Here is a 27,071-nt window from a genome sequence, read left to right on the forward strand (position 1 = left end):
CATTATATGTCTAAGAATGTGAGAAATGTTTACAGGGACAGACGGAAATAAATGAAATGTTAGGTGGACAACAAACTGTGAGGGTAGATATATGTGATAAAATTTAGTTTGGTTACAGAATAAAAAAAATAAAATTATCTTTGGTGTACGTGCAATCATTCATGTATTTTGTGTTTTAGCATAAGTGGAGACTATTTTAGACAGACATTGCAATTTTTATAGTCAAGCCAAGTAACTCAATAGAAGTGAAATCTCTATTATTTTATTATTATGATTTTGTCATGGATAGGGAACTGGATGTCTTACTTACACTAAAAAGCTGTACCCACAGCCTGGGCATTGCAAGACCAGAATATTTACTATCGTTGATAAGTAACACAACAAGTTATGCCCTTCATCCAGGACAACGTGGTTCTATATAACAGGGTGAAATGGAAAGGAGGGAGGTAGGAGAACCTAACTTTATCAGGATGTGAATCTATAATTCTTAAAAGGGCAAAGTAGTTTTCTCATTTTTAAGTTTCTCTTTTATTTTCCTTTGGAGAATTGAGGTCACAAACATTCTTTACCCTCCCCCTTTTCAGTATTGACTTTACATAAAGATGGAGTATGTTACTGACAGAAAGATCCTTGGCTGGACTTTGTCATCTCAGATAAATTCTATTATTCAATTAAAACTCTACCCACAGGAAAATAGTTTGTATTAGTAAACAAGTGGAAGAGATGTCTGTGCTAGTTCAGACTATGGTGCTATTTCAATAGGTAGGACACTATTATTATTTTTTTTTATCATCATCATCATCATCATTATCACTATTATTACAGCTTACTTTGGGTTTATACATTCAGTTTATACATTCATTTGGGTTTATACAGCAAGAATAAGGTAAAGTTAAATAAGGTAAGCCCAAAATATGCAGAAGTTCTGTAATGCAGGACTTGACAACATGAAGATTTTTTTTTTTTAGGTTTGTTTATTTAGTTTGAAAAAGACAGTGTGGAAGCAAGGGAGGGGTGGGAGGGGAAAGAGAACCCTAAGCAGGTTGCATGCTGTTAGTGCTAAGCCTAAAGCCGGGTTCCATCTTACGAACTGTGAGATCATGACCTGAGCTGAAATAAAAAGCTGGATACTTAACTGAGCCACCTCGGCAACCCCACAACACAAAACTTTTGGAAAGACTAATTAAAGAATTCTTTTCTTCTAAATAAAGGATAAAAGCTATGTACTTTTCTTACCATTAATTTAAATTTCAGTATGGGCTCTATATTACCAATGATAAATGATGGACTTCTATCAGAGCCTGGCATTGCACAGCTCTCCTTGGGGGCACACATGGTACTCAATATGGATTGTGCACCCTGGAGTCACTCACACTGGGCCCCAGTCAGGCATAAATATTTAATTCCAATTTAGTAATCCCTTAACCAGTAATGGCTATAAGAATCATCTTTAGTCTAGTTTGTTTGAATTCTTTGTTGCTTGACCTAAATTCTGCAAATTTTGTTTTCCTGTATTTTCACATTTTGTTCTTGTACCACATACTTCTGCATTCAGATATTTCTTTGTACTGAAACGAACCTTATATATGTACATCCATAATTTTCAGAATTCACTGTACATACCCAGGGATATATGTGCAGCATACCTTTATTTTTCCTCTCAGTCTCTGTTTCTCCCAGTGTGTGTTGATCACTGATCTTCCTGTGCCATTGAAAATGTAATTCTTTTCACAGGAAGAGTATATACATGTGATAGGGAAAAACCTGTTATGAGATGGCTGACAGCACTGACAGGGAAAGCTTCTGTCCCTGACTGTAGACTCCCCTTCCGGGTCCTTCTTTCCACCCTGCTTGTCGAGCGTGAGCGCGTTAATGAGGAATGCGGAAGTAACAGACTATAAATCGTTCCCTCTGCTTAAGTGCGGGCCTCAGACCTCTGGAGAATGAGCTCCTCTGAGACCACCCGTGTAAAATAAACCTACTGCCTTCCAACATCTCCAGGTGATCCAGACCAGATTCTGCAACATTTGGTTCCTCGACCGGGAAACCCAACCGCGCTGGCCCGTTGTTGCCACCGGTCTGGGAAAACCGCGCGGCAGTGAACGGAAGGAGGAAACGCAAAGGAGAAGGCGCGCCTGCCTGAGTTTAGGCTGTCTCGGGGTCCTTCTCCTCAGGCCATTCCCGCTGGATTCAAGGAGACTTGGCAGGTGAGGACCTGGACCCAATGTTGGATACCGGTGAGGCTTGGGCCCTAAGTCTGTCCTGTCCGGCCCACACATAGCGGTGGAAGGGGGACCTGATCACTCCCGGGAGACCCCAGTGGTCTCATCTGTAGGAATTCTGTGGGAGGGAATGTAATAACCTCTGGTGTGTGTGTGGGTGTGGATGTGCGACTCGGTCTGGCTTGCCTGCCGGTTGGATTTGGTGGTTCCCCGGTGGGCACCCTTAAGGTCCCCAAATGCCTATGGGGTCTGAGTGGGCCCGTCTGCAATTCTGTGGTGAACGGCATACAGTCTATGGCAGTATCGGAATAGTTTTTGATGGAATGTTACAAAGCTCAGTCTGCTACAGCTAAGTGGCACCTAAGTTCCCTCAGGTCATGGCCAGTCGGGCATCTGACTGGTCTCCTCATTAGAGGGGGCACCCCTATCTCTTTGTCTTTGCGACTCCACCTCACTGGAACATTATGGGGTTGGGATCGAGCAAACCCACAGTTCTTGTAACTGTGGTTGAGAACTAGAGAAAGGGTTTTCAGGAGACTAGGGAATTAAGATAACCCCTGGCAAATTAAGGACCCTATGTGAGTTAGAATGGCCCACTTCTGGTGTAGGATGGCCCTTGGAGGGAACCTTAGGTGTCCCAACCATCCACTGCGTCTGGCATGTTGCTGCCAGAGACCCAGATTACCCTCATCAGTTCCTGTGTATTGACTCCTGGTTAGAGATTGCCCAAGCCCTTCCACCTTGGGTGCAATTTACCTGCAACAAACAGGGACAGGCTAGGGTCTTAGTCGCCTCCACAAAGTGGCCCAAGGGAGGTCAACAGAAGTCCTGACCTCCACAAATTCTCGTCGGTGATCCAGAGGGAGAACCATTCTTGCCCCTGCCATATGAAACCCCGGTTCCTGATACTCCACCACCTTTGGCCTTCCCCAAACCTCCAGACTTGGCAGATCCTCTCTCCCCTATACCTGCAGTCAGATTACACCCTTGACCAGGCACAGGCGCTCTCCAGATGCCAGTCCACAGCTGTCTGTACCTAGAGGCTCTCCTCCACGGAATCCAAGCAAGGGCTGAGAAGCCCATGAATATGCCCAGCTGTAAGGGGAATCCTCCTGGGAATTATTATGAGAGGCTATGCAAGGCTTACACCCCGTTTGACCACCATGCACAAGAGAGCCATGACAAAAGGACCGATGAGGGCCAGCCTCCAAAAGGGGGGAGGACCAGAACCTCCTTAGCAAGCAGTCAATGAGCCTACTGCAAGGAGAAAGGACATTAAAAGAATAAATGTCTCAACCGGGAAAAGTCCCAGAAACCCAGCTGATATGCACAAGAACCCTGTAAAAAAGACCTCATAGGCCTAGCAGGAATAGATTCAGATTGAGGGGCACCAGGCTCCCTTTCTGGCCCCCATGAGCCCCATGGTCAAAATAAAAGTAGAGGGTCCAACTATGACTTTTATGTGAACTTAGGCCTACACGTTACGGCATGAGTTCCTCTACCTACCTCAGTGCCCTATCCCTTTCCTCAGCCAGGATATACTCTCAAAGCTGGAGGCCCAAGTAATCTTTGAGCCAATGGGATGCACCAGCCCCAATTGGATCCAAATGGAGGCTGTTCTGTGCCCAGGCCCAACCGAGTGGCTCACCTGAATTCAAGACTGCCTCCCCCACTATTTGGGCTGGGAACCATCCCCCTGACTTGCCCACAACTGGGCCGCCATCATTGTAGAGTTAATCCCAGGGGCTCAACTGCAGAGACAGCGGCAGTGCCCCCTCTCACAAGAGGCAAGGGGAGGCATCCAAGAAATCAGGCATTCTGGTTGAATACCAATCACCCTGGAACAACCTGCTCTTGCCAGCCAAGAAGCTGGGAGGAGGATACCCACCAGTTCAAGCCTTGCACCCGGTGGTCCCAAACCCATACACACCCCTCAGCTAGATCCCAGGCTCTGCCAGCTGGTTTTCCTGCCTAGACTTAAAGGAAAGGATGCCTTCTTCTGCCTCTACCCAGCTCCCCGTGAGCCAACCCTTGTTTGCCTTTGAATGGACCTAACGACACAGAGCATCAGAAGAACCCGCCTGCCCTCTTTGGGGAGGCATTGGCCGAAGACCTCGCTGGCTTTCCAAGGGAGGCCACACACCGCACGCTTGTCCAGAATGTGGAGGATCTCCTCCTTGCCAGCAATACCCGAGAGAATTGTACAGAGGGCACAAGGGCCCTCCTCCAACTCCTGTTTGCACTCAGGGTATCGGGTCTCATGAAAAAAGGCACAGATCTGCCAACAGCAAGTCAGATACTTAGGCTTCCTTCTCACCCAAGGAAAAAGAGCAATAGGGCCAGAGAGAAAGAAGGTCATCACCTCCCTACCTCAGCCCCAAACAAAGTGGGAGCAGGTGTGTGGGGTGGGCACTACCATAATTCCTCAGGGCTACAGGATTCTGCTGAATCTGGATTCCCAGATTCTTAGCAATGTCAAGACCCCTCTATAATCTCTTGGTAAGGCCAGACTGAGAACCCCCTGTCTGGACAGAGGAGGCCGAAGCAGCCTTCCTAGAGATAAAGGTTGCCTTGGGACAGGCACCAGCCCTTGGCCTGCTGAATATAAAAAAAAGTCTTTCAGTCTCTTTGTGCATGAAAATGAAAAGGTGGCTTTTGGGATTCTCACATAGACCATTGCCAACGGCCATACCTGTCAAAGAGGCTGGACCCAGTGGTGGCAGGATGGCCACCATGCCTTAGGGCACTCGCAGCCACAGTTCTGCTCATTAAGGAGGCAGATAAACTCGCCCTGGGACAAGAACCAAATGTCAAGGTCTCTCATGCTGTTTTGTCTCTCATACCTCTCCAACTCTCGACTAGCACAATACCAGGGCCTCCTCTTCAAGAATCCACGGGTCACTCTTAAAACAGTGCATATGCTGAACCCTGCAACTTTCCTACCTTCTGAGGACCAGATCATGAATGCTCTGAGGTGACCGATAAAGTAATTGTAAGCCACCCATATCTGCGTGACCAGGCCTACGGAACCCAGACCTCACCTTTTTCAGTGATAGTAGCAGTTTTGTTACAGAGGGTGTTCAAAAGGCAGGGTATGCAGTGACATGCCTTAATTTGAGCCCTCACCATTATCAAGGACAAGTGAGTCAACCGATTCCTGGTACACCTTTGCTACTGTACCCATACATGGGGCAATCTACAAAGAGAGGCGCCTCCTCACTGTGGCAGGGAAGCCCATCAAAACAAGGAGGAAATACTAAAGCTCTTTGAGGTCGTCTGGTTTCCCAAAGAAGTTACAGTTGTATTCTGCAAGGGACACTGGAAGGGAGACAACTCTACAACATGAAGGAATCATCTGGCAGATGAAGCAGCCAAGATAGCACTTAATACGGAGGTAGACATAGCTCCCTCCCTTATCTGTGCTGTGACCCCCACCAGGAGTTCAAAGAAGAAATTGTCTCCTGGTTTGGCTTACCAGTCACAGCCTACAGTGATAACAGGCCTGCGTTCTTGGTGGACTGCTTATTGGCCTCAAAGCTCAGGGAAAGTAGAGCGAATGAATTGAAGCCCTCAAGAAAACCTTAGCCAAGTTCTGTCAGGAAACAGACCTCCCATGTCCAGATCTGTTGCCCCTGGCCTCCCTGCATGTCCCTTGCACACCACAAACTCAAGGCTTCTCCTGTTTTGAGAGGGTCCCAATTTAGGATTCCCTGTACACCCCCTCTCACCAGGCAACTTGGTCTAGGTCAAAGACTGGAAAAAGACCTTCTTAAACCACAATGGATTGGGCCTCATACAGGTATTGCTACATGGGTCTACCACTCCATAGTTAAGAGGGCCAATCCTGAGGATTCCTAGACTTAGAAGACTGACCCAAGTCCGATCTTCAGCCCTGCTCCAGCCACCAACCCCAAAAGCTGGCTGGTCTATGCACGGCAGAAGCTTGAGGAATTTCCAGTATGATAAAACAAATAAACTATCCTTACTCCTTGCCACCAGATTGGCAGAGGTTGCCCCAGAAAGCTGGGGAAGCAGCGAGAAGCTCCTATTCTCACCTTCCTCTTATGGATAGGATGTTCTGTTGGTATTGATTGCCTCTAATCTGGGCCCCATTTGTAAGAGCAGGGCACCTTCAATGGAAGAATGTGCGGGGTTTAAAAGCTTAAATGAGGTGTAAACTCTTTCACTCTGCTGGTTTGCCTGCCAGTAGGAAGGTCCAGGCTAAACGAGTGGTGTTACTACTTGTCTTCCTTGGGGCAGGAATAGGGACTTGCAGAGGAGGCATAGGCTTTTTTTGTGAGACCAGTGAGTGGCTGACTCCCTAATGTCCCTGCAGAGCCAAAAAAGTTCTTTGGCAGGAGTTGCCCTCCAAAACATATGGGCACTTAACCTCCTCACTGCCAGGAAAGTGAACACCTAAATCTTCCTTGGAAAAGAATGCTGATACTTTGTAAACTAGTCAGGAATAGTCACAACCAAAGTCAGGGAACTAAAAGAAAAGAACAAATCCATAATAAATAAAGAGGATGCCCTCTAATACAGACTAGATCTGTTTAAAGGGCATCCCAGGGGAGAATGATAGGAAAAAATCTGTTATAAGATGGCTGACAAGACTGATAGGTAAAATTTCTGTCCCTGACCGAAGACTCCCCTCCTGGGTTCTTCTTCCCACCCTGCTTGTAGCGCACACTAATGAGGAATGCGGAAATAACAGACTATATATAAATTGTTCCCTCTGCTTACACTTGGGACTCAGACCTCTGGAGAATGATCTCCTCTGAGCCCACCAGTGTAAAATAAACCTCATGCCTTCCAAGATCTCCGAGTGCTGCTTGGTTCTTCTACCAGCTGATCTAGACCAGATTCCACAACACATGGAGATCTCAAATGAAAAAGTTCCTCTCATTGGACAGAAGTGTGTATGACCTGACACTTCAACAGCATTTATTATCTTTCCTTGATTGAAACAGCTTAGGTTAGGATGAATTGAATTAGGTTGAATTGAGCAGTTAGGTTAACCATTTTATGTCCCATAATATGTTAGGGAAGCATGCTAATTTAAGACATCTTCCCTATATCCTTTTAATTTTTCATTCTGTTGAACTTTGTAAATCTTTTGTAAGCCACCTTGAATCTTTTTGTGAACTAAGTGTAGAAATGAGGCCCTTCTGTGCTCCAGCCAAATTTATATGTGCCTGTTATAAGTTGAATATTTCCTCCAAAATTTATATATTGGAGTCCTAACCCCCAGTACCTCAGAATATGATCTTGTTTGGAAATAGGACCTTTCCAGAGGAAATCAAATAAAAATGAGGCCATTAGAGTGGGCTTTAATACAATATGTAATGTGACCATTGGTCTTATGAAAAAGGAATATTTGGACATAGACATTCATAGCGGGAGCATGCCTTGTGAGAATAAGGCAGAGATTAGGGTACCAAGGAACACCAATAATTGCCAGCAAACACTGGAAGATGGACTAGGGGCATGAAATAAAACCTTCTCCTGCTGCCCTTGGAAGGAACTGACCTTGCCAGCACCTTGATCTTGGTCTTCTAGCCTCCAGAGCTGTGAGGCAGGTCAATTTCTCTTGTTTAAGCCAGTCAGTTGTGGCATTTTTCTGTAGCAGTCCTGGGAATGATGCTTCTATAAAACAATTATATTATCGTATTATCAGATTTTTTCATTGGAGTTCCCCATCCTGGAGTATGCATCATCAAGAGAAGTAAACTTGCCTGTCACATGCTTTACTCTGTGGTACGTTTGTAAGGAGTATAAAACGTAAGACATGGTTCTTAACCTTAAAATCCAAAATTTATCCATCAAATATTTATTGGGTATCTGATGTAATTATGTAACAAGCACTCAGTCAGCTTGCGCGTCATACAATGGTGGAGACAAGAGATGGTGATCACTACTTTTACGGGGCAAATAGCCTGGAAGACACTGGTGGGGTGGAGCATGAAGAATATACACAAACAATGGGAATGGAAACTAGTGCAGCCACTCTGGAAAACAGTATGGAGGTTCCTCAAAAAATTAAAAATAGAACTACCCTATGACCCAGCAATTGCACTCCTAGGTATTTATCCAAGAGATACAGGTATGCTGTTTTGAAGGGGCACATGTACCCCAGTGTTTATAGCATCACTATCAACAATAGCCAAAGTATAGAAAGAGCCAAAATGTCCATCGATGGATGAATGGATAAAAAAGATATATATACATACAATGGAGTATTACTCAACAATCAAAAAAGAAAAAATGAATCTTGCCATTTGCAACTATGTGGATGGAACTAGAAGGTATTATGCTCAGTGGAATTGGTCAGTCAGAGAAAGACAAATATCATAGGACTTCACTCATATGAAGACTTTAATATACAAAACAGATGAACATAAGGGAAGGGAAGGAAAAATAATATAAAAACAGGGAGAGGGACAATACATAAAAGACTTAAAAAAAATTTTTTTTAAATGTTTTTAATTTATTTCTGAGAGAGAGAGAGAGAGGGACAGCGTCAGCAGGTTAGGGTCAGAGAGAGAGGAAGACACAGAATCTGAAGCAGACTCCAGGCTCTGAGCTAGCTGTCAGCACAGAGCCTGATGTGGGACTCGAACCCACGAACTATGAGATCATGACCTGATCCGAAGTTGAATGCTTAATTGACTGAATCACCCAGGCGCCCCCATAAGAGACTCTTAAACATGACGAACAAACAGGGTTGTTGGAGGGGTTGTGGAAGGGGGGATGGGCTACATGGGTAAGGGGCATTAAGGAATCTGCTCCTGAAATCATTGTTGCACTATATGCTAACTAACTTGGTTGTAAATTAAAAGAAAAAAAAAAGAATATACACAAAGATAGAACAATTGCATGTTATGTAAATGGTTTGAAGGAAAAGAAGGCAAACTATGTTTTTATACAGCAATTTTGGTGCATACAAATACGTGATAATTGTCCAGCAAGAAAGAAACAGCTGTGTATAAAGAACAGGGAACAGTGATCAACCTTGGCCATGGGATGGTCTGGGAAGGCCTCCAAGGGAGGGCATCTGAGCTCAGCTTACAAAGAGCAGTTGATTTTGATAAAGCGTGGGGGAGAGAGCCCATTTATACTTGTCAAGATGAGAATGAGCAAAAACCTCTGTGTCATTAGCAGTCCATTTGTCTGGAGCATAGAGAAGTAGAATAAGAAAATAACACAGCAATGATAGATATATTTTTTAAGGCTTACTAAGTACCAGGGACTGTAATAAAGATTTACATGGTCTTAATTACCTTCACATTTCTGAGGTAGCCTGCAGTTGTCCCAGTTTGCAGATGGGGATATTGAAGTTTGCTCAACCATTGCTTTGAACTCATGTTACTATCCCATTCCACGTACCACCCAGATTTCTTTACAGGGGTCATTGCGATTTGGAAAGAGGTCTCTAACTCCACAAGCTCTGTTTTTTTCCATGAAAGAGACTGTTCCCCAAAACACAGAGTTCAATTTTAGAACACTCTGTCTTAAAAAGCTATACATTTTACTTTATAGTAAACAAAAGGAAAAATAGACTTTTATTTCTATTTCTTCTGTGAAACAGTAACAGGACCTGAAAACATTAAAGCAGGAGGAACTGTGGGGATCTAAGATCCCTTAGCACTTAACTAAAGGGACGATCCAGATCAGAAATCTAAGTGTGTTATTAGGATGGCCTAGTGTGCACAAGAAGCATCTGAGATGCCTATTAATAATTCCTATTCCAGGCACCACCCCAGGGGAATGCCTGTTAATAATTCCTATTCCAGGCACCACCCCAGGGGATTGCTAATGTGAGGAGGCTTGAGACAATATTCTGTTCTCTCCTTGCCAAAGAATTAGGAAGGCAGCGTGAACCAAACTTCCTACTTCACAGTGGGCTTGTGGCCTGTAGGGACCAGAAACCATTCATCTTTTCATTCCCTTTCCCCCTAGGACCCAAGATCTTGCTCATTATAAACACGTGGATGAATTGAACTATCAGAGTGAAAGACTCTTGTCAAAGAAGAATCATTAGGATTGGGCAAATTGGAAAAGAGAACAAATTCAAGAAAACACAATTTGTAGGCCTGGGAGTGAGAACACATGAGGTCCAGGGATGTGACATGTGACCAGTGAAAAAGGTTAAAACAAAATCTCTAGTCAATTATATTTGAGTGATCTGCTGCTCGGGGTACATGATTAAGTTCCTAGCAGCTCTTATATTTGTTGGGTACTTTTCCTCTGCAGACTCTGAAAGCTCTTTGAAGGGACTGTGTCACCATTAGGAGACAATATAAAACACCACTTGATTCGAGTCCCCTACCCTGGAAACATGCAGGCACCATTCTTTCTGCTGAATGCCATAGAGAGGAAGCAGAAAATAGCTTTTTCAGTTGAAATAGCAGGAAGACATGCAGGAAAGCACAATATGGTTTTATGAGATGTAAATTGGTTAGAACTCAGGGATATGAATGCCCATCATCTCTAAAACATGCTGGATGCCGATAGATATGAATGAAACCTATAAAAATGGAAGGATCAAATAATGCTGGGATCTTGATTTAAGAAGTCCTCCCTTATTGACCTGAATAGAGTTGGCATTCTAATAAATATCTGTTGAAAGAATAAATATCTGCTAATAAATAGAAGTAACAAACTTAAGAAGTATACACTCTCAAATATTCACTGGTTTGTTTCCCATACCTCCTCTGTCACTGACCTAGATGTAGAGGTCCTTTCTGCTAGTGGACACTTCCAAGTGATTTTTTTTCCCTGTCCTGAAAAAATCCCCCAGCAAGATGCTCATATCATCAGCTTATATTAGTTATTACTCCCCAAGATCTCATTATGTGTGTGTTAAGGTCAGTCTTTACAGCACTCCTGTTATAAACCGTGGTAAATGTCCATGGATTAAAATTCCAAACTCCTGACCACTTCCTCAGAGAGCTTCCATTCTACCTCAGCTACCCAGGCCCGAGAACAATCAGTGGATAATTCTTTTCTGTCCCCACCACATGAACTAACCTGTTCTATCTGTTTGTGTACATTCATTCTTTTCCCACCTTAACTGTGGGTGAACTGACCATGATTCTGGTAACATTTATACACTGGGTCCCACTGACTTTCTCTTCAGCAATTAGACTATCTTCCTTAAGCAACATTTTTTTTTTTTTAATCTCAGATCAGTGCTATAAGCTTACTATAATACCTTTTTAAAAATAACCCCCTTCTTTAAAATAGTCTCTGGCTGTCACCTGATTTCTCTGCTTCCATATACATCAGAATTTCTTGAAAGAGATTTCTTGTATTCACTCTTGTGTTTCCTCTTTTCCTGTTCTTACTGGAATGTACTCCAGAAGCAGCTCTTCTCAAGATTACCCATGACTTCCATAGTTGCCCCAAATGCAATGTTAAACTTTAGTCTTTACCCTAATTAACTTCTTAGTAGCAGTGATGCTATGGATGAATCTCTCCGGGAAATATTTTCTTCACTTGGCTTCTGGAAGCTACTCTTTCAGTTCTCCTAATTCCCTTTGTTGCTTCCTATAACTCCCTTTACTGATTCTTCTCATTTCTCTACTGGGATTCACTGGGGGAACTTATTTCCTTTCTCTCCTCTATCAAAACTAACTCTCAAAGCCATATCACTCAATCTTATGACTTTATTATCTGTATTTTGAAGACGCTCAAAATTCTTACCCTGAACTCAGAATTCTATTCAACTGCTACTGAATGCCCTCACTTCTGTAGTTAAGAGAAATCTTAAATTTAATATATCCTGAGTTGGATTCTTGATATACAGCTCCTTAATATTGATCTTCCTGAACATTTAAGGTCAACTTCTAATCGCTTAAGCAATTTGTAGTTGCCTACCAATGGACCTTTCTCTTTTTCTCATACATATTTGTTCCATTAATCAATTTCTCTAATTATACCTTCAAAATGTATAAATAATCTGGTTTTTCCTGTCCCACTGCTAACTCTTCTCTAGGTGGTCATCATCTGTTCCCTAGTAAATACAACACTCTGCTTTTGGTCTCTCTGAGTTAGCACATGCCTCCCTCCTCTGGTCTGTTCTGAACAAGGCAGCTGGATCGGATTGGGTAGTATTACCCCTGTACCCTAAACTCTAAAATGGTTTTTCACCAACAGGCCCTGTGTGATCTGCCCCCATTTTTTTCCCAGACCTACTTTCTTCTATTCTTTTTTTCTTCTATTCATTAGTCGCACTGTCCTCCTTGGTGTTCTTCACACGCTACACATGCTTCCAACATACAGCTTTTACTCTTACTGTTCCCCCTTTGCAAGCTCTCTTCCTCAAATACCTACATGTCCCCCTCCATTACTTCTTTCAAGTCTTTGCTAAAATACCAATTTCTCAGCAAGGCCTTCCCCAACCACCATCTTTAAAATTACCTCCTCTCCACCCTCCCTGCACTATCTATCCCTCATCCCTAATCAATTTTTTCTAATAATACTTATAGCTATTTGACTACTATGTTTTACCTATTTATTTATTGACTCTCCTTCCCTCTAGAATATAAGTACAATGAAGGTATGGATTGTATTGACTGTTTTACCTCCAGCATCATAGAGAATATCTGACACATAGTAGTCATTCAGTAAGTAACACTAGAGTACTTCAAAATCAGAGAGCTCTGGGTTCTGGCGCCCAGCTCCCATACTCATCAGATGTAGAAATAAAAATGGTGAGAATATTAGAAACATCTCCGTGTTATTGACCAGAAATAGTAGCATGGTCTTCTTTTCTACAAGGAGCAAACTGATCAATACTGAAGAAATATGGAGTGACAATCATACTCATGGAATGACCATTTAATAAAAGTACATTTAAATGTTAAATCCTTTTTGTTATATTTTAAAGAATGATTGTGACTTTTTGCTAAGTCAGATGGACTCCCGAACCCTTTTTAAAATTAAGTTAAGAAGGTATCATTTTCCCTGAAGACTTCCTGATTTCCCATTCACTCTGTCCTCAGTATATTTTATATGTATCTTCATTTCATCCCCTATCACGTTGTATTATAGTTCCCTGTAATGACTTTATTTCCCTAGCTAGGCAGTGAGGGTCCTAAAGAAAAGGAAGATAGATATCTATTCTTGCATCCACAGTCATTAGAATTGTTTTTGTTACATAGTAGGTTATCATAAATCTTTGTTGAATAGATTAGGTAATTTAGACTCAGATGGCACAAGACTGTCAATAATTCACTGTTATTATAAATAAGAGAATTATAAAACAAAGTCTTGTTTGTAGACTATTAATGAGGAAAGGAACCCAGAAAGACTATCTTCAAAAATTAGAACATATCCTCTAAATTTTGGATTTAAGTACCCCAGAAAATGTTAATAAACAAAAATACAAAGGTGCTTTATTTTTCTTATTCCTATATTTTGTATTACCCTGATTTAGTCACCAGATGTCACTAGGAGACTGTGGTCCATGTCACTCTTTTTGTAAACAAGAAGAAAACAAAGAATTGCCAGTGAAACAAGAAACAAATCTATTGCCCTGTACAAATGCTCCTCAATGCTAAGACTAGTAGCTTTAGTATTTTATTTTTGACCTGATTTTCACATAGCCTAGTGTAGAATAAAGAACACTGGACTGGGAATCAGAAATTGTGGGTTTTAGCTTCAACTCTGGCATATTTTAGTTCTTTGACTACCTTGGTAAGTTTCTATACCTTTCTGGACTCTTGACAGGTTTCCTCATTTGAAAATAAGGGTAGTGAAAGAAGATGATTTCCATAAACCTTCCAGCTCCAACTTCTGATTCTTTTATTCCCTCCTCTTGCTTACTCCATGAGAAAGTAACAAGGGACTCTTCATCTCTAGTGGTGATTGGGAAAGTCAATTCACATGAGAATTCTTGGTACCTTATTATGCACTCAATTTTATTCTAAATGCAGGCTCCCCTGGTTTGTGACCTTCTTTGAAGCTGGAAAACCTTTATGTTCTTTCTTAGTTCCATACAATCAATCTCCAGATGATGGTTGACATGTGTGAAATCCCTTTTCCATCTAGAGAATTATCTTTTTTATTATAAAAACATTATACAAAATTTGCTTAAAAGGTCATGTAAATATGATTCTTTTAGCAATAGCCATGTTTAGGGTTTCACTTTCACTGGGAAATGAATTATTTATTTTAGGTATTTCTGAATATTCTCCCTCTTTGTTACCAGTTCTCTGCACTGCCCACCCATCCACCTACCTAAAACACATACTGCTTAATCTTTTATTCATGATGTTCCACACCAGCCTGCAATCATCAACCACTTCTAGAAGACTCAGACACTGTTGCTCTACGTATGAATGCCTCATTCATCTCTTTCTGTGCATATTTAAGCATTGGTTATATATTTATATTGCATATAGTTCATTTCATGGAGAGGGTTCTCACATTCTCAAACCATTTCTTTGTAATTCTTTTACCCAGAGTTAAGCCATGGAGTAAGTACTTTTGAGAATAACCTGAATTAGATGGAGCCTTTAACACTGAGAACCACCATTCTAGTACCTAAATTATATAGACCAAGTTTATAACTGTTTTTACAGAATTTATTCATTCCTGAAACATATATTGGTTATTTACTAAGCATTCCATGGTCCTGGTGTTCTGGGATTTAGACAAATAACACACAGTGTGGCATGAAGACAGCACGAAGAGGCATTGACATATCAGAGTGTCAGATACAGTGGAGTTATATGCAGCGTGCAGTGGGGCTCAAGGAAGGCAAGCCTAGCCTGTCTGGGGGAACCAGAGAAAGCTTCACAAAGGATTTACAGACTTAACCTTGAGCTGACTTTCACGGAAAGTCGGGAGGTTTGGATGGGAGGTTGGGAGACTATGTCAGACAGAGGGGGCAGCAGAGGCAAAGAAACAGAGGTACAAGACTGTATTAAACTGGAGAACCGCATGAGCCTGGTCAGTGTTTGTTGGTTAGCAGGCAAAAGGGTGATTTGCGGAGAGAGGAGACTGAATTAATAGTACCCGTTGTTTTCCCTTTAAAATTTATCAGATGTTATCTTGCCTCTCCCTTCCTCTTGGGAGTATTTTGGTATTATTGAAGGGCCAGTTCTGGTGTTTCTTCAGCAGCTGTTTTTCATGATCTTTGTCAATTTACAGAGAACCTACATTCCATATAGTCTGTGACACATTGTTACTCTTTATATGTTAGTTGTTTAATACATATATAGGGCTCTTGTGCCAGCTAGACAGTGAGTTCCTCCAGGTCATGTTTGCACTTAGTAGTCACTTTGAATTATTATCATTATATGAAGAAAGGACAGAAGAAAATAAGGTACAGAGGAGAGAAAATAGGAAGGAAGAAAAACACAAGGCAGGAAGGATGAATGTTGGTAGTAGGAGGTGGAATTAATATGTTTCAAGAGTATGTTAGATTCTGGAAAATATATATAAATCATTAATAATACAGCTGGGCAATCTGCACTGCATGAAGATTTTAGAATATTTGTCATTGTCCAGGGCTCTCCTGGGCATTTGAAACAGGAAGAAGTCCCAGGGTAGATATACATATCACCGTATACATACATATTGACTATGTTTTATGAGGTGGAAAGGGAGGAAAAAAACAACAACCTCAGTCTGATAGAGGCATATACATTGGGCAGAGAATTTAACTCAGCATATATGGATTATATAAAATAATATCACATTTTAATACTAGATACTAAAAGAGACCCCTTAAATGCCAGTAGTGCAGTCCTTTCATTGCTCTGCCTTAATATCTTTAAGCCAAGCTACTTTTTGGTTCAAGGCAAGCTCCTTGAAGGGGAACCTTCTGAAATGGTAACGGCCAGAGCTCCTCTGGCATAAGCTGCATGGGGGAAAGTGTAGGACAGGCTGAGGTCAGACAGACATGGGTGTGGATGCTGGTTCTGCCACTTGGTAGCTTGTGACCTTGATCAAGGTCTTCCTGCTTCTCCTGCAAGCTTTAGTTGCCTTGCCTATGAAATGCAGATAATAATGCTTCCTTCCCTCTGGGGTTTTGGGTTGACTAAAAAAAATGGAGCATCTAAAGAACTCAGCACAGTGCTTGACACATAGTAAGTGCTTGGTAAATAGTAGCTATAGTTATTATTGACAAGTCTGGAACAGAGGAAACCCAAATCACTGGACTTTGGGTTAGAGAATATGACATGTGGCTCTAGCTTCATTTTTCTTTTCTTTTTTAATGTTTTATTTATTTCTAGGAGAGAGAGAGAGAGACAGCGTGAGCAGGGGAGGGTCAGAGAGAGAGGGAGTGACAGACTCTGAAACAGGCTCCAGGCTCTGAGCTGGCAGTCAGCACAGAGCCCGACGCGGGGCTCGAACCCACAAACCGCGAGATCATGACCTAAGCGAAAGTCGGACGCTTAACCGACTAAGCCACCCAGGCGCCCCTCTAGCTTCTTTTTTCGCTTGCTATGTGACCTCAGTCACATATATTTTTTTCCTCATCTATACAATGGAAAACTCTACATATTGTACCTCACTATGACATGAGATAGTGTATGTAAAGCAGTGTACAACTTAAGGGATCACTTTTATTACTGCCCTGGTTTTAAAAATACAGAGGCAAACCATGAGAGACTCTTGAATGCTGAGAACAAACTGAGGACCCATGGGGGTGGGGGAGCTGGGAAGGAGGGTGATGGGCATGGAGGAGGGCACTTGTGGGGGTGAGCACTGGGTGTTATATGGAAACCAACATGACAATAAACTATTAAAAAAAATACAGTGTTCTAGGGATGCCTGGGTGGCTCAGTCAGTTAACTGTCTGACTTTGGCTGATGTCATGATTTCACGGTTCGTGGTTTTGAGCCCCATGTTGGGCACTGTACTGACAGCTCTGAGCCTGGAGTCTGCTTCAGATTCCGTGTCTCGCTCTCTCTCTGCCCCTCTCCTGCTCGTACTCTGTCTCCCTCCCTCTCAAAAATAAATAAACATTTAAAAAATAATTAAAGAATACAGTGTTTGAGGCCATCAAGATTGAGCACCCTGCCTTGTTCTGCCTGACAGCCTAGGACTGATCTACTTGCAGAATTTTAGTGCTCTGGTTGCTAAAATCAGCATCACATGGCACTGTGCAAAGTACAGTGCCCATTTCATGAGTTTATGAAGGCACACATGCCAAAGTTGAGAGTCTAATTGAAAGCCTCATAGTCTTGTCTAGTATCTTACCAGCATTTTTGAAAGAAAATCCTCATAGGTTACTGATGTAGAGTTTGGTTGTCATGATTATCATAAACCTTCAAGTCACAATGGACTGTTACTCATTTGCAAGTTATTTAGTCAATTATTCTACCCACTATTCCTAGGAACTGTTAGAGATGGTACTGTTCTCTTTGGTTCTTGTATCTGCAATTAAGCAATTAATTGTATTCGTATCTGCAATTAAGATGTCTCAGCAACATTTTCCTTTATTTTATCTTTAAAAATTTTTCAATGTTTTTTTTATTTTTGAGAGACAGACAGTGCAAGCAAGTGAGGGGTAGAGAGAGAGGGAGACACAGAATCTAAAGCAGGCCCCAGGCTCTGAGCTGTTAGCACAGAGCCCAATGCAGGGCTCGAACCCTTGAACCCTAGAACCAAGAGGTCATGACCTGAGTTGAAGTCAATTCTTAACTGACTGGGCCACCCAGGCACCCCAACATTTTCCTTTATTAATGCTGGGCATCATTTGCAAAATGTCAGCCTTCTTCTGAATCTTTTCCTCAAATTGTACTTCAAAACTCTCTGGAGTTCAGTTTCCTCAGCTGTAAAGGATGGGTATTCATTTGGTGGCCTCCATGTTTTTTTGAAGCTCTAGATTTATACTAGCTCCCACGTTGACAGTGGGAAAATGTTAAGTCTCCTTTATATGTCTTTTCAGATAGATCATATTATTCCGAAAATAGAGACATTTAATAAAATTTGGCTTATTTTACAATATTTGCATAAAATATGAAGTTAATGCAGTATACGTCACTTGTTTATTCATATTGTTATGTTTGTTTTGTCTTATCTGTAGTAATTCATCAAAGTATTATAAATATAAATATTTTATAAAATAATTCCACTTTAATCATTTTATTGTATCTTATCTGTACTCATGTGAAGAACATAAGGTAGATATAACTCTATTATTAATTTCATGTCCCAAATGACCACATTGAGATTCAGTGTTTGTGGCCTCCTCAATGTTACATAGGTAGCAAAAGGAGGTGACAGTGTTTAAATACAGGTCTTCTAACTTCAATCCACTGAGAGTGTTACTTAAATCAAAATATTAGTTGCCCAGACAAATGAAACTTGAAATAAGTTAGTGGCTTGTAAGAGATTTCTTTGTTTGGAAGCAGACCTGATAATTTTCATTTTCTTCAAAACACTGGTGGCATGGTGAAACTAGATACTTCCTGTGTCTCCTGAATTAGAATTTCAGTATTTAAATTGAAGTATTGTTAATTCTTAACACATTAGACACAGTCATGTTATGCATAGTTTTGCAAACTTACTTCAGAAGTAGATGTAACATGATTGTGTTTAGATTTTCTACTAATGTCTTTATCCATCAAAACAGAAAACTGAGGGGCCCTTCTCCAGATGTCATGTGCATGGATTTCTTCAAATTATCAACATGCCACTTAACTTGACTTCTTTGTTTTGGAAATCTCTTAATTCATAGTACTGAAATATTATAACTCCAGAGGAAAATGTGATTTGGATCACTTTGTTTTTATGAAGAAATAATGGTCAATTATTAAACGTTGATTCTATTTATATTGAGTTACTACTAAAATATCACATAGTGATTTTTAAATTATATGCTGCTTCCTTTTAAAAGTACTTGGAGGGGTGCCTGGGTGGCTTAGTCGGTTAAGCATCCGACTTTCGCTTAGGTCACGATCTCGCGGTTCGTGGGTTCGAGCCCCACGTCGGGCTCTGTGCTGACTGCCAGCTCAGAGCCTGGAGCCTATTTCAGAGTCTGTATCTCCCTCTCTCTCTGACCCTCCCCTGCTCACGCTGTCTCTCTCTCTCTCCTAGAAATAAATAAAAATAAAAAAAAAAATACTTGGAGATGGATCACATAAACTGATTAATAAAATAGAACTATATATGAAAAACTAATAGTGTTTGAAGAATGTGGATGATGCTTAAAAAAAAGAGAAGAAGGAATTTCCCCCACATTTAGGCATTATTTATTCTTTTGCAATTATATGATTCTAGGTCAAGAGGATTCTTGGGGTTTTATGTTATTGAATACCTTTTTTTTTAATGGCTGAGAAAACTAGAGACAAAGTCTTTTGCCCAAAACAGCACAGCTAATTGGTAGCAACACCAAAACCAGACATAAGTTATTTTTCAACTATGTGTCAGAATCCCCAACATCTGACTTCCTCAGTAACGTATAACTTAAATTAAATAGCATCTAGTAGTTTGCTCATCCCATGTGCATTGCCAATAACTACCATAAGTTTTGTAAACCACTGGGGCACCTGGGTGGCTCAGCTGGTTAAGTGTCCAACTCTCAGTTTCGGCTCAGGTCACAATCTCACAGTTCAGTGGGTTGGAGCCCTGCATCGGGCTCTGCACTGACAACGTGGAGCCAGCTTGGGATTCTCTCTGTCTCTCTGCCCCTGTCCCTCCCCAAAATAAATAAGAATAAACTTAAAAAAAGATTGTAAACCACTGATAGAACTTCGTCTTTCCTCACTCCAGACAAGGACATAAGCGGGGGAACAACATGAGAATCTGTCTCATCACGCCATGGCCAGATTGTCCACTAGTACAGTTCTGAGCCCTTCTCCCCACTTCCAATTACTCTCAGCTTCCATATTCTATGCTTCTCTAATTGGGTGGATAAGACCGTCTTCCTAAAGTCTTGCAAATTCTCAGAACAAAATTCTCAATGACTTATTTAAAATAGTGAATCTAAACTTCTCTAACAAGGTGCTACAAAATCTAACCCAGTCACTAGTATTATGATGGAGAGGGAAGGTACACATCAGGTGATTTTTAAATTTTAAGCTGAAGAGGGGTAAGGGCTATTGGGGGTGGAAAAGGCAGGTGTCCAACCTTAAGATTGAAGTCAGGTGTAATTCATGAGGACAAAGAGGAGTCAGAAGCAATGGAAGCAGGATACAGTCTTTTCTTCAGAGAAGAAGCTTGAGCTATCAAAATACTCTTTTAAAGGAAAAAGGCACAGGAAAAGTTTCCTAAGGGCTCTTCTCCACGTGGGGAAGGCTAGGTCACCTGACAGTTCCTGGGGACTGGGACCCAGTCACTTCAGTTAGATGAGGTTGCCCCAAGTAAAATGCACACCTTCCCGTCCTTCTTAATCTTCAGCATTTTCTTAAACAAGGATCACTGAATTCTCTATCAGTAGCAGGTTGGCTTATTTGAAAAAGTTCTTTTGATCTGTGTACTACTTAACGTGTCGTTAATTAGAAGGCATCAGATTTAATCTTTACCATGAGACCAACAGTACTCTTTTTAGGTACATGTTGGGATAGTTCTTTGAACAAATCAGAAAAGGAGGATGATACCTGAGGCCAAGAACATGGGGCATGTGTGTGTGATAGGGACAGATTTGCCAGAATGTGCACACTGTGGCCTTTTGGACTAAACTTAAGAGGATCTCTGCTCCAAAGGCACTTTAGGGAATATACAAACCAATCAATCGTAATGTAAGAGGAATATATTAGTGTTTCTGTGAATCATTATTTTTATCTAAAATTAAAACAATTAAAATACAATTTAGGCTTATTAATATTTAATATAGAATATAATATAAATCAATATTATTTTTATATATTAATGTATACTTCCAGTATATGAACAGTGAATATATGTATATATATTCATTACTGTCACATACATACATATATTCACTATTCATATGTATTCATTGTTCATATATTCAAAATACATTCTCCAGATTTTTCACTTTATCTGTTGAAGCATCAAAGAAGTTTGGAGACTACTGCTGTAGACCTTCTCCTCATTTGCTTATGAGCCCTGCGGAACTATTCATGTCAGAATTTTGGAATGACATAAGTGGTTTAGAGATGAATTTTTTAGTCTTCTGGAATAGCTAGGAAATGTGGTTGGAAGATAATGCGGGTTTGCCAAAACCAGTGGAACTGAGAGGGCAAGGAGAGGATACTAAAATGCCTTGCTTTTCTCCTAGGCATTCAACACACACACACACACACAAACACACACACACACACACACACACACACGCATGCACATAAGGAAAACTGAAGCCCCTTGAGATGTGTTTATTAAATTGCTTAAGACACAGACCTCGTTATAAGCAAATTAAACATTTCAAGTCTATTTGACTTCAAATCCAGCATCTTGCTTGGAGAGAGAGAGAGGAGAGAGAGAGAGAGAGACAGAGAGAGAGAAGGAGAGGGTGCACGTGAGCAAGCAGCAGAGAGAGAGAGAGAGAGAGAGAGAGAAGCAGGGCTTACCTAAAGAGGGGCTCGTGTTTCTTTTTGTTGTTTTACCTAAAGCGGAGCTTGTGTTCATCCAAAGTATGGGTCAAGCTCACCCAATGCAGGACTCCAAATTATGAACTATGAGATCATGACCTGAGCTGAAGTCAGATGCTTAATGACTGAGCCACCCTGGCTCCTTGTCCTTTCTTTTATCTAAATTCTTCCTATCCTGCAAGATTCAGCCCCTCTTCTCCATGAAGTCTTTTTTTAAAAAAAATTTAAATTTTTAAAATTTATTTCTGAGAGAGAGATGAGAGAGAGAGCGCGAGTGAGCACAGCGGAGGGTCAGAGAGACAGGGAAATACAGAATCTGAAGCAGGCTCCAGGCTCTGAGGTAGCTGTCAGCACAGAGCCGACACGGGGCTCGAACCCACTGAACCGTGAGATCATGACCTGAGCCAAAGGCGGACGCTTAACCGACTGAGCCACCCAGGTGCCTCCATGAAGTCTTTACTGATGATTGGAGTGCTTCTTAGTCAGTATCTTTTCCAAACTCCTGGTGTGAGTTTTGTTTATTGAAGGTTTTACTCTACCTCAGGTATATAGGTGTTTAACATAATCTCACACAACACTGTGAGTTTTTTTCTTTTCTTCTTTTTTTAAACTTAAATTTTAGTTAGTTAATGTACAGTGCAATACTGGCTTCAGGAGAATTCAGTGATTGATCACTTACATACAACACCCAGTGCTCATCACAAGTGCCCTTCTTATCACAAGTGCCCTTCTTAGTATCCATCACCCATCTGACCCATCCATCAACTTCACCTCCCTCCATCAACCCATAGTTTGTTTTCTATCATTAAGAGGTTCTTGTGGTTTGTTTCCCTCTCTTCTCTCCCCCCACCCCATATGTTCAATCTGTTTTGTTTCTTAAATTCCACATATGAGTGAAATCATATGGTATTTGTCTTTCTCTGACTTACTACTTCTGCTTGGCATAATGCATTCTAGCTCCATCCATGTCATTGCAAGTGGTAAGGATTCATTCTTTTTTTTTTTTTTAATGTTTTATTTTTATTTATTTCTAGGAGAGAGAGAGACAGCGTGAGCAGGGAGGGTCAGAGAGAGAGGGAGTCACAGACTCTGAAACAGGCTCCAGGCTCTGAGCTGGCAGTCAGCACAGAGCCCGACGCGGGGCTCGAACCCACAAACCGCGAGATCATGACCTAAGCGAAAGTCAGACGCTTAACCGACAAAGCCACCCAGGCGCCCCTACCACATCTTTATACATTCATCAGTTGATGGACATTTGGGCTCTCTTCATAGTTTGGCTATTGTTGATAATGTTGTTATAAACATCGGGGTGCATGGATCCCTTCAAATCAGTATCTTTGTATTTTGTGGGTAAATATTTAGTAGTGTAATTGCTGGATTGTAGGGTAGTTTTATTTTTAGTTTTTTGCAGACCCTCCATACTGTTCTCTAGAGTGACTGCACCAGTTTGCATTTTCACCAACAGTGCAACACTGCATCCTAGCCAACATCGGTTGTTTCCTGTTTGTTAATTTTAGCCATTCTGACAGGTGTGAGGTGATATCTCATTGTAGTTTTGATTTGCATTTCCCTGATGATCAGTGATGTTGAGCATCTTTTCATATGTCTCTTAGCCATATGGATGTCTTCTTTGGAAAACTATTTACGTTCTTCTGCCCATTTCTTTACTGGGTTATTTGCTTTTTGGGTGTTGAGTTTGATACATTTTTTAATAGATTTTGAATACTAACCCTTTATCAGATATGTCATTTCCAGATATCTTCTCCCATTCCATAGGCTACCTTTTAGTTTTGTTGATTGTTTCCTTCCCTGTACAGAAGCTTTTTATCTTGATGAAGTCTCAATAGTTTATGTTTGCTTTTGTTTCCCTTGCCTTTGGCGATGTGTCTAGTAAGAAGTTACTGCAGCGAAGGTCAAAGACATTGCTACATGTGTTATCCTTTAGGATTTTGATGGTTTCCTGTCTCATATTTAGGTCTCTCATCCATTCTGAATTTCTTTTTGTGTATTGTGTAAGATTGTGGTCCAGTTTCATTCTTCTGTATGTTACTGTCCAGTTTTCCCAACACCACTGGATATTCTTTTTCTGCTTCAAAGATCAGTTGACCATATACTTGTGGGTTCATTTCTGGGTTTTCTATCCTGTTCCATTGATCTACAACACTGTGATTTTTGATAGGCAGAACCAGTGAATTTGTTACATGGCAAAAGAATTTTGCAAATTAAGGTGATGAACTTAAAAATAGAGCGATTATCCTGGGTTATTTGAGGAGGTCGAATCCAATCACATGAGTCCTTAAAAGTAGAAGAAGACGACAGTGAAGTCCATCAGAGATGTAATAGAAGAAGATGCAGGAAAGATGCCAAACATGAGAGACGACCCACTATTATTGGCTTTGAAGTTGGAGGAGGGGGTGGCCACAAGGTAAAGAATATTACTGGCTTCTAGAAGCTGGGAGTGGCCTTCAGCTAACAGTAAAGAAATAAAGACCCCAGTTCTACAACACAAGAAGCTGAATTCTTCTATATCCTGTATGAGCAAGGAAATGGATTCTCTCCTAGAACCTTCAAGAAAAGACACTTTTACTGACATTTGGATTTCCATCTTGTGGGATCCCAAGCAAATGAAACTGACCAAACCCACTTGGACTTTTGACCTAAAGAACTGTGAGATAATAAGTTTTCATTTTTTTATGTTGCTAAGTTTGCAGTAGCTGGCTACAGTAGCTATAGATAATTATTACAGTTGTTATCTGTAATTTACAGATAAATGTTTGGGCCATAGAATAGTTAAGTTCACACAATTTCCAAGTGTCAAAATTGACTCTTGAATATGCATGCTTTATGGTCTCTTTAACTTAACATAGAGGACAGTATCTTAAACATTTTATTTTTCTATCTTCTCTGTATTATCTGTTACAGTCTTGGACACACAGACATCCCAAGGGATGGACATTTGCTGTGCTTTCTGAATCCCCCATCAGTGAAAGACTCAATGCCCCTACAGTGGAGAGTGCTGTAATTCACCTTACCAGCCCCTTCAGAGACCATCTCAACTACATTGCCCAAACACACATTCTTCTCAGAGTGGCCCACATAAAATGTCTCATCCATATCGAGGTAGAAAGGCTTAGCTATGTTGACCCAAGTTGGGAAAATGCTAAACGATCTTTGTAGCTATAGAGCTCTCCATGGGGTCAGCTGAGGCTGGTGAGTTTTCCTTGCAGATCCACTCCTCCCTACTCCATCCTGTCCTAGCTTTTTCTTTCCACAGGCATACAGATGTGGATCCCAAGGGCATTTCTTAACATTTTGCAAACAAATCTGTTTCTCAGGATTTTTTCCCAGGAACCCAACTTGTGACTTCCTGCCAATGCCTTTGGTTGGTTACCATTCCTAAATATTGGATGAAGTATATTTTACCTCTTAATATGGGTAAAATATTAGCTTCTTGCCACAAATTTCCAAAGTGTTCAAAGAGACTGTTTGAATAGTGCTTGTAATTTCTCTCTCTCATTTTATGAGTTTGAGGGCTGCAGACGGCAAAGTTTGTAAATAATCTCACTTTGGTTGTGTTTTAATGGTGCATGTGTAATATAATAACGTAGGGTGTAATATAATAAAGTAGGCTGTATTCTTACATGATACATCGATCAGGCACTATAGGGGTAGAGGTATATACCAGCATGCTCAAACAAAATCCACACAGTTTATGATTAGCTGAGAGGATTACATAGAAAGTTGATGAATACCCTCTCCCTATTTTACTCCCTGCCCCTTCATTCTTTTTTTTTAATTTATTTCTAGGAGAGAGAGAGAGACAGCGTGAACAGGGGAGGGTTAGAGAGAGAGGGAGACACAGACTCTGAAATAGGCTCCAGGCTCTGAGCTGGCAGTCAGCACAGAGCCCGACTCGGGGCTTGAACCCACGAACCGTGAGATCATGACCCAAGCTAAAGTCGGACGCTCAACCGACTAAGCCACCCAGGCGCCCCTCTGCCCCTTCATTCTTGTTGCCATGTTCCTGGCCTGTGAGTGAGCTAACTTATCTGAGGGTGCTAGGACTAAGGGAAGCTCTTCAGCAGGCATTTTTTCCTTCTGATTCTTGTTAAAGTTACTGAACCCATCTTCCCAGTACCTGTGATGAGCTGTGTCCCCTTCTGGCTTTCGTGGTGTTTGTTCTGTGATCTCTGTACCTCCTGCCTTCCAGGAATCCACTGGCCACTGGGTAACCTTCTACCTCTGCACTCTCAAAACATGTAGTCTAAAAGCAAAACCCTCTCAAGTGTCACAGCTTGAGATAACAACTCCTTTTATCCCATCGTTTTAATCCCCTTTTCTTTTTCCCTCTATCATTTTTTTGTTAATGAAGAGTCTTCTTTAATTCCCTTCAGAGCATCTTTTCATGAATGCTTCAAGAGCCTCTCCTCCTATAGTACAACTTTATTAGATATTTATATGCGTTTTCCCCGGGAGAACTGCAGCTAAGCATTAGGTTTTTATTACATTCAGATTCTCCTGGTATTTGTGTTATCTACTTCTACTCCACACATTAGAATCGGTGATAGGTTTAGAGTCAGTGGAGAGGAACTTTAAGAATATACATGGCTTCGACGCACTGGTGAGCACTGTTGCTTTGTACAATCAGGAGGTAGAATCCTCAGACCTCAAGTTAAAGTCCATATTTAAATCCTCAACATTCAGCTTCCTAGGATGCATGCAGACATCCCTGCCCTTTGAACATAGTACATCCCATAATAGTTGTTTTGCAGTGAATGCGCATTTACTAGAGAACTGAGGTTGCTTGCTAGTCTTCTACTGCCCCGTGCTATACTTCTCAGCAGGTACATCTTCATGGGCAAAGTTGTTGCCTTTCTGTTTCCAGTATCCAAGCATAGGCAGGACCATAAGTCATCAGAATAGCATCCTAAGAGTACTTCTATTTCTTCTTGTTGGCAGTATATCCCAGTAGACTAAATTTTATCTGTTATTTCATCTTATCTTTGGCAAGTCCATTCTGCAAAAGATATATCTCAACAGCAGCCAAGCTCAAGCAATCAAACTCAGACTTAATCTTTTTAATCCCACTTCACCCCTCCACACAGCCATTTTGGCCAGATGTACACTGCGATTGAATACCTGCTCATGTTCTGTGTGTGTATGTGTTTGCTGTTTTCTAATTATCTACAATTTTAAGATTCTTTAGATTATCTTCTGCTCATTTCTCCTACTCACCTGTATGAAGTCTGTTTTACTCTTACTCTTGCCTGCTCTGAGTACATCTCTTAATAACATTCCTGCAAATATTCTACTTCAAAATGTCACAGATAAATTT

The 27,071-nt window shown here is 41.2% G+C and overlaps 1 protein-coding gene across 1 annotated transcript in view; it reads left to right on the forward strand.

Annotated features, from left to right (window-relative positions):
• The first annotated feature begins 2,160 nt into the window (after nucleotides 1-2,160).
• The window catches only part of NOX4 (NADPH oxidase 4), a 305,572-nt gene continuing 280,661 nt past the window's right edge, over nucleotides 2,161-27,071 (forward strand). Inside the window, exon 1 of the mRNA XM_039253696.1 lies at nucleotides 2,161-2,207. The gene's annotated coding sequence lies outside the window, so the exon portion shown is untranslated. The remainder of the gene's footprint in view (nucleotides 2,208-27,071) is intronic.

Source organism: Hyaena hyaena, unplaced genomic scaffold (assembly GCF_003009895.1).
Source record: "Hyaena hyaena isolate Hyena2069 unplaced genomic scaffold, ASM300989v1 scaffold_462, whole genome shotgun sequence".
NCBI classification, from domain to species: Eukaryota; Metazoa; Chordata; class Mammalia; order Carnivora; family Hyaenidae; genus Hyaena; species Hyaena hyaena.